The sequence below is a fragment of the Poecilia reticulata genome, linkage group LG5 (assembly GCF_000633615.1).
Source record: "Poecilia reticulata strain Guanapo linkage group LG5, Guppy_female_1.0+MT, whole genome shotgun sequence".
Taxonomy (NCBI): Eukaryota; Metazoa; Chordata; class Actinopteri; order Cyprinodontiformes; family Poeciliidae; genus Poecilia; species Poecilia reticulata.
This window is the reverse complement of record NC_024335.1, coordinates 26,520,484-26,527,036: the sequence shown is the minus strand read 5'-3', so window position 1 is coordinate 26,527,036 and position 6,553 is coordinate 26,520,484. Positions and strand designations below refer to the sequence as shown.

At 37.4% G+C, this 6,553-nt stretch overlaps 1 protein-coding gene across 1 annotated transcript in view; it reads right to left on the bottom strand.

Annotated features, from left to right (window-relative positions):
- LOC103465383 (G-protein coupled receptor 84-like) overlaps positions 1–1,180 on the bottom strand; it is a 3,326-nt gene extending 2,146 nt beyond the window's left edge. The window contains exon 1 of the mRNA XM_008410143.1: positions 976–1,180. The gene's annotated coding sequence lies outside the window, so the exon portion shown is untranslated. The remainder of the gene's footprint in view (positions 1–975) is intronic.
- Positions 1,181–6,553: the final 5,373 nt, after the last annotated feature.

Here is a 6,553-nt window from a genome sequence, read left to right as displayed (position 1 = left end):
ATATATATGAACAGACAGACAGTTGATCATGAACAACAGACAGTTGTTCATGATCAATCCTGGAATAAAACTACTTACTAATAGAGGAGTTAAATCAGTGTGTGAAAATATATCTGAATATATTTAAGATTTGAAAGTCGATGTCTCCCTTTAATCTGTTTGAGTGAACTAATTTGCAAAAATCTCACTCTCTAAAATCGCTTATTTGGTGGAACCGAACCCCAAAAGACATACAGCTGTCATCACAACAACAGCTGGCTCTACAAAGGATTCACTCAGGGGAGCTGAATACAAAAGAATGCAACATTTTTTTAGATTTATATCGGTAATAACGTTGAAAACCATGCAGCATTTGCCTTCCCCTTTAAAACTATTCACTGTTTTCACTTAGGACTCAACAGTTGAGGTTATTACTCAGCAAAATGTGAAAAAGAATACTTTGTAAGCACTGTATGTTTGCAGTAAAATACATACTAAAACACACAGGATGCAATGCATGTTACGCTGAATGGTCTCCAATATAATTTCAAAAGTTTAAATGACATCTGTTTTTAATAAAACCAACAGTACCATCATTAGTTTGCACCGAATGATGATGAATAGATCGTATCGACACCCTGAACGGAAGGAGTGGGGATGATCATAACACAAACCTCTCTACATAAATAAAAGTACTTTTAAAAGTAATTTTAAGAGCTTATTAAAATTCACTCCAACTAATGAAAAAATAACCCTTGAACTCAATCACAAAGTCAATAAAAGTGTAATGGTTTTAAAATTAAAACTGCAGCATTCTTGAAAAAAGGATTGAAATAAAACATTCTGTAAACGTCACATCTATGTTTTCCTTCTCAGTCAGTGAAATGCATTTAATAATAAACACAGAAAACCGCCTGAGTTGTTGATAATGAGGCATCTGACCTAAATATGACGGAAAATTAAGCATATCAAAAGGAAATGAGACGCAGCTCTTACCTGCTCTGTCTGTCTAGTAGTTGCTGTGCATGTTAGTAATTCTTCACCTCTTCTGACGGGCTGCGTGTTTCTCTTCCTGCTGAAATCACCGGTCTTGTGGATCCTCTTTATTAGGCTGCGATGCTGCAATACGCTTGGGGTTTTTTGCTGCAGGCGGAAATTCTTGTCTTCTCAAGCAGAATCTTGAAATAAGTCAATGTAGACCTTAACACACAATGAAAAAACAGAAGATTAGTAAGAGGGATCCTATCTGAGAAAAGAAATCCTCAGATGGTTAATGTTTCAAAGCCTTTATAACCACTGAAACTCACACCCTAAACTACAGTCCAAAGTAAAACACAAATCATGTTATGGTGGCACTTCACAGACAAGATGAGGAGCAAAACTGCAAATCCAGAAAACATTTAATCACTGAGCATTAAAACATGTTTCTGATCATGAGTTTTAAGTAGTTATGACACTCAGTCCAGCCCATTGAAACTTTAACTAGGTCTTTTTACAGGAAGCCACTGGCAGCTTTTGCCAATAACTTTACATTCACATTTTTTATTCTTTCCATTTAAGCTACAAAATGAAAAATAAATAAAAGTGAAAAGGAAGCATTTATATAAAAGAAAAACTGTATGTTTGATTTTAAGCAGAAAAATAGTATTCTGCATTTTTTCATTTCTGGTTTACCATTTAAGGACAAAGTTTACAGAAAGAGCAGTTCTCCTGCTTCACTAAGCAAGAAGTTTATCATTTTAATGACTCGTGTTACAGGTTCTTGGTACACTATGGTCAGGTCTCCCTTACAAAACTATCTGTTGAGCCTAGAGTTGGCACCTTTCAGAAATTAAAATAAGGGACCATTCCCTATATGTGTAAAGGGGGTGGGGGGCTGCGGCGGCAGCGTGTCGGTTGGTCTATGTTACCCAGAAAGCAGTTGGGCACAATATCGCAACACCAACACAGAGAGTCAAACAATAACTGGGGCAGCCTACTATATAAAGTACTCGGGGACCATCATTATTATACACATACACATTTGTTGAATACGGAACAACTCTCGTCCCTTATCGGTTCAATACGGGACGCTACATTTAACAGCCAATTACGGGACGGGTGGTAACCCAGTTGATCCTCAGCTTAGCTGAAGTAGGACTTGTATTAGCTCTTTTAACTCTGGCTCTGCTGACAGCTGTTCTTTCCTGTAAGCCAGTCATTCCTTTCTATTGTAGCCACATGCTTCCTGAGTAGGAGTGTTTGTTTAAGGTCAATTACTCAGTTCAATCAGGATAGATCACTTATTCCAGTGATATAATTGTGTTATTAAATAGTCACGTTTTCTATGTGCCTTGAGATAATTGTTGTGAATTGGCATCATGTAAATGAAATGAATTGAAGGGAGCTAAAAGGTGACGTGATTCACTGACCCACCGGTTTGTTCTGTGAGTCACTGCCGGTCTTTCCCTCCTGAAGGTGCATCTTTAGGAGAGCAATGCATGAAGAGTTTCTGTCTCTTGGTTCAAGGTGCGAATAACAGGGAAACCATCTGCTGTTTCCTTCTGGGTCGGACAAGAAACGTTTAGTTGATGGAGCCTCAGGCCATCTGTGTTTAAGACTGCCTCCGTTTTCCGACAAAACAACATCCCCTGTCTTTGAGACGTAGACGAACTACTGAGTCCTGATATGTGTTCATGTAGCTGCTGTGTAGTTTAAAAATGTGGAGGTCAAAATATTCCCGAGCTGCATCTACACCACCAAGCTTCAGATTCCCAAAAATTCCAACGTAAGGAGTCCAGGAGTCTTCCATGAAATCACTTGCTGTTCATGTTGTGGATGAATCAAAGTCTAGACACCATAATTTAACTCTGACAGCTTGTTTTTTTGTTTTCAATAATTGTTATAATCAAACTCTGACCTCAAGAGGCTTCTGAACTCTTGTCATGGAATAACTTACCAAAGACCCAACATTTGTAAATGTTTTTCCATTTTGTCTGAACTAGACCGTCACACATAAACTTGGTAAGTCCAACTCAGCTACTTCACAATACAGAAGTGACCCAACAAGAGGAAATGATTAAAGGGTTTTTTTTCACTTCAGCTCTAAATTTAGGATGAGAGAAATGGAAAATTCTCAGCAATATATGTATTTATGTAGTTCAGAGATGATTTTAACATGTCATTAAAATATAAGTTCTTTGTGTGTTCCCCTTTAGCCTTTAATACTAGAAAATAATATTAGATATTTGATCAAACCTTACTGATTTACAGTCTCTAAAAAAATAGATGTACACAGAAACTAGGATCATTAAACTGGAAATTAAATTAGTAAAACACTTAAAGTCCATACAAGTCAAAATACCAAGCCTGTTTTATTGAGCACAGAAAATTGAGGAGTGATGATTATGCAAGGGAAAAAGAGACACAATAGGAAACTTTAAAATGATCAGAACAGCAAGAATACAAATTATAATACCAAGGAGTAAACATTCAGGACAGGATCTCAAAATTGCTGTCAAAAAAAAAAAAAATTGAAGTACAACTTGTTTTTGGTTTTCAATGATGGAGTTCCAAATAATTGTTATAATTAAACCCAAAATGCTTTACTTTTCAGGTCAAAGAGCACAAATTTATGTCAGATCAAACAGATGAAATCTGATTGTACACATTTCAGGTTTAGACTACTTATTATAAACTACAAGACCTTCCTGTTTCTGTCACTGTGTGGTTAACACAGACCTTCCTGTAAAGACACGGGTCAAAAATAAAAATAGACAACAAAGCAAATGTAGAGCCAAGCTGAAGTTCATAGTTACCACAATGGCTGCAAACTAGACAACATTTTATTAAGTTCAACACTAAACACAGTTAAACATGTAAACACCTTGTAAAACTGGAGCTGCTGGACATAGAATGAAATGAAACCAGTTTCATCCAGTCTGACAGGAAACCTGTGTGCCTTGTTCACATCATGGTTTTATAAAGTCATAGAAATGATTCACAATGACGATCAAATCAAACTTTATACCACAGGTTCCCAAACTGTGGGGCACGACTCCCAGATCTGGAGGGAAGGGTGACTGCTCTGGATTTGATACCCCGCAGCAACATGGGCCTCACATATGCCCCAACCATTTAATGTTGTTACAGTATGGTGATTTCATCATGCATTTGTGAATCATTAAGGTGTGTTTATCATGAAGCGTTTAGCAATATTTTTACACACTTAAATGCTAGCATTTATAGTATCCCACTTACATATGTATGGGATTTTACAGGACTAATTAACACAAACTAGCACATTGAGTTACAGTGGAAGCAAAATGATATGTGGTTCGCAAATTATTATACACACACAAAAAAAAAAATGTGGCATGCATTGGTATTAAGCCTCAGTTTGTATTTTACCACAAGCTTTGAATCAACACTATGTGTGGTGGGGAAAGAGAGCCTGTTAGAGGCTGCATATTAGTTGAGCTAAGAGTGGAGATTCAAACCTTAAAATACAGCAGAGATACAATGGCATCATTTAAATTAAAGATTTTATGTACTGGAATGGCTAGTCAAAATTAAGAAAACACTTAAAATGTTCAGTTTTTCAGATTTTATTTTTTGTAGGTATATGTTTGAATAAAGTGAATATTGCTCTTTTATTCTATGATCTACTGACAACATGTATCTGAAATTCCAAGCTAAAATTTAGTATTTATTTACAGAAAATGAGAAATGGTTTAAAATAAAATGATGCAGTGCTTTCTGACCTCAAACAATGCAGAGAAAACAAGTTCATATTCATTTAGAAACAACAATACTAGTGATTTAACTCAGAAAGAGTTCAGAAATCAATATTTTGTGCAAGAACAAGGAGGTTTTCAATTAGTTTAAGTGCAGTGGGCTCTTATTTTTCCAGATATATATGTACATATAAAAGATCAGGGGGCATTGAATATAAATTCATGGTAAAAAATTTTTCAGATGTTTATTCATATAGAAAAATTAACATACCTGTGTCAATTTGGTTCGATTTCACAATTATACAATTCATATAAATCATATCTCATAGAATCCCAAAGAAAAAGCCCCGGCTCCAGACGAGTTTAACAGGGGGGATCGGTTTATTTTGGGGGGGCAAAATGAATACATAACAATAATAATATTACTCAAGTAAAAGAACGGTACAGTGCAGTAAAACTACTCATATAAACGCTTTTTTCCCCCAAAAAAGTTACTCAATGTAACATGCACTTTTGAACATAAACAACAACATCAGCGTTGTGCTGTACTGGTATTAGCTAGTCAGCTAACATTACCTGCATCCAGCAGCTTTACTCAACTCAGTCGATTAGTTGGGGGAAAAAACTGTGCAAAGTTTTTTGCGTTTTGCTGTCATGATTCTAACACACTCCTGCGTAGCTCTGCACAGCAGCAGCAGGTTTCCTTCGCTGCCGCACAGGTGTAAATCCAGCGTGAGAGTCTTAGCACTCATGTTGCGTTTATAAAGGCGGCTCGAAAAACAGGTTACGACGTGCTAACAACAGATTAAACAGTTTTAACTGCTGAAAAAAGTGACAGATGACACAGATATGAGAAGTGTAAAACCCCTTACTGTATTAACGATGTAGGAATAACAAAGAGTTGGCCATTCTGAGGTAAAAACAACAAACAGCTTCCAGTCCAGGGGGTCCGAGGGTTGGGCACAGCTGACTCCGTGGGCGGGCAATGCCCCATAATGCCCGCCCATGCCGCCGGGCCAGAGCCCTCCCAGTCTCCAGGTTCTGCGTTACGGCCCTGCGTCTGGTGTCAGAGCGCAGCGCACAGAGCTCCTCCTGCAGCTCCACAATTCAGATGGCTACTGCACAAATTTGTGACACTTATCTTAATATTAATAATTATAATGGCGTTTAGTGTACAACTTTACGGACTCGTTCTGTGGCTGCCATCGGCGGCAGTTATACAGTTTGGTTTAATTTTATGATTTTAAGTTGTGAAAAGGTTACCAGAGTGGAACCAATGTTTAATTTGTTGTTTCATTTAGGTACATATTTTTAGTTACACACCACACACTGCAGAGGGCAGCATGTTTTTCTTCWTTTCTTTGTTGGAGAGATTTGGTGAGGCACCGAGGCTCGTGTTACAAGAAGCTACACRAAGTTTACTAACCCTTTCAGGTTGAAGCGGCCAATGAGGTACTCRTTTTGTATTTTAGTTTTGTTTGTAAATGGATTGTCTTTCTTTATGTAAATGTATTTTATCTTTTGTACAGTTCTCACGGCGAAGTTATTAAATGCCAGTAACCAACCAAGAACGCCTTGTGTCCGTTTTCTGCCTGGAGGGAGTTATAGTGAGAACTCAGTCTGCTCGACATGAGGTGAGGAGACGAGGAACTGTGCCTTCCAGCCACTGAGCAGCAAAGAAGATTCATCGCACTCTAGCATCACACAGATAAGATTGTGCTACACCAGAAACCGAAGCAGCAAGCGCTTTAAAGTTTACATTGATGTTCCAACAAGTGATACATTTAAAACAAGTTAAATGTTAGGAAGTGGATCAACTTTGTTAAGTACTTTTAAGGAGTAATCTGGTGCTCTGCATA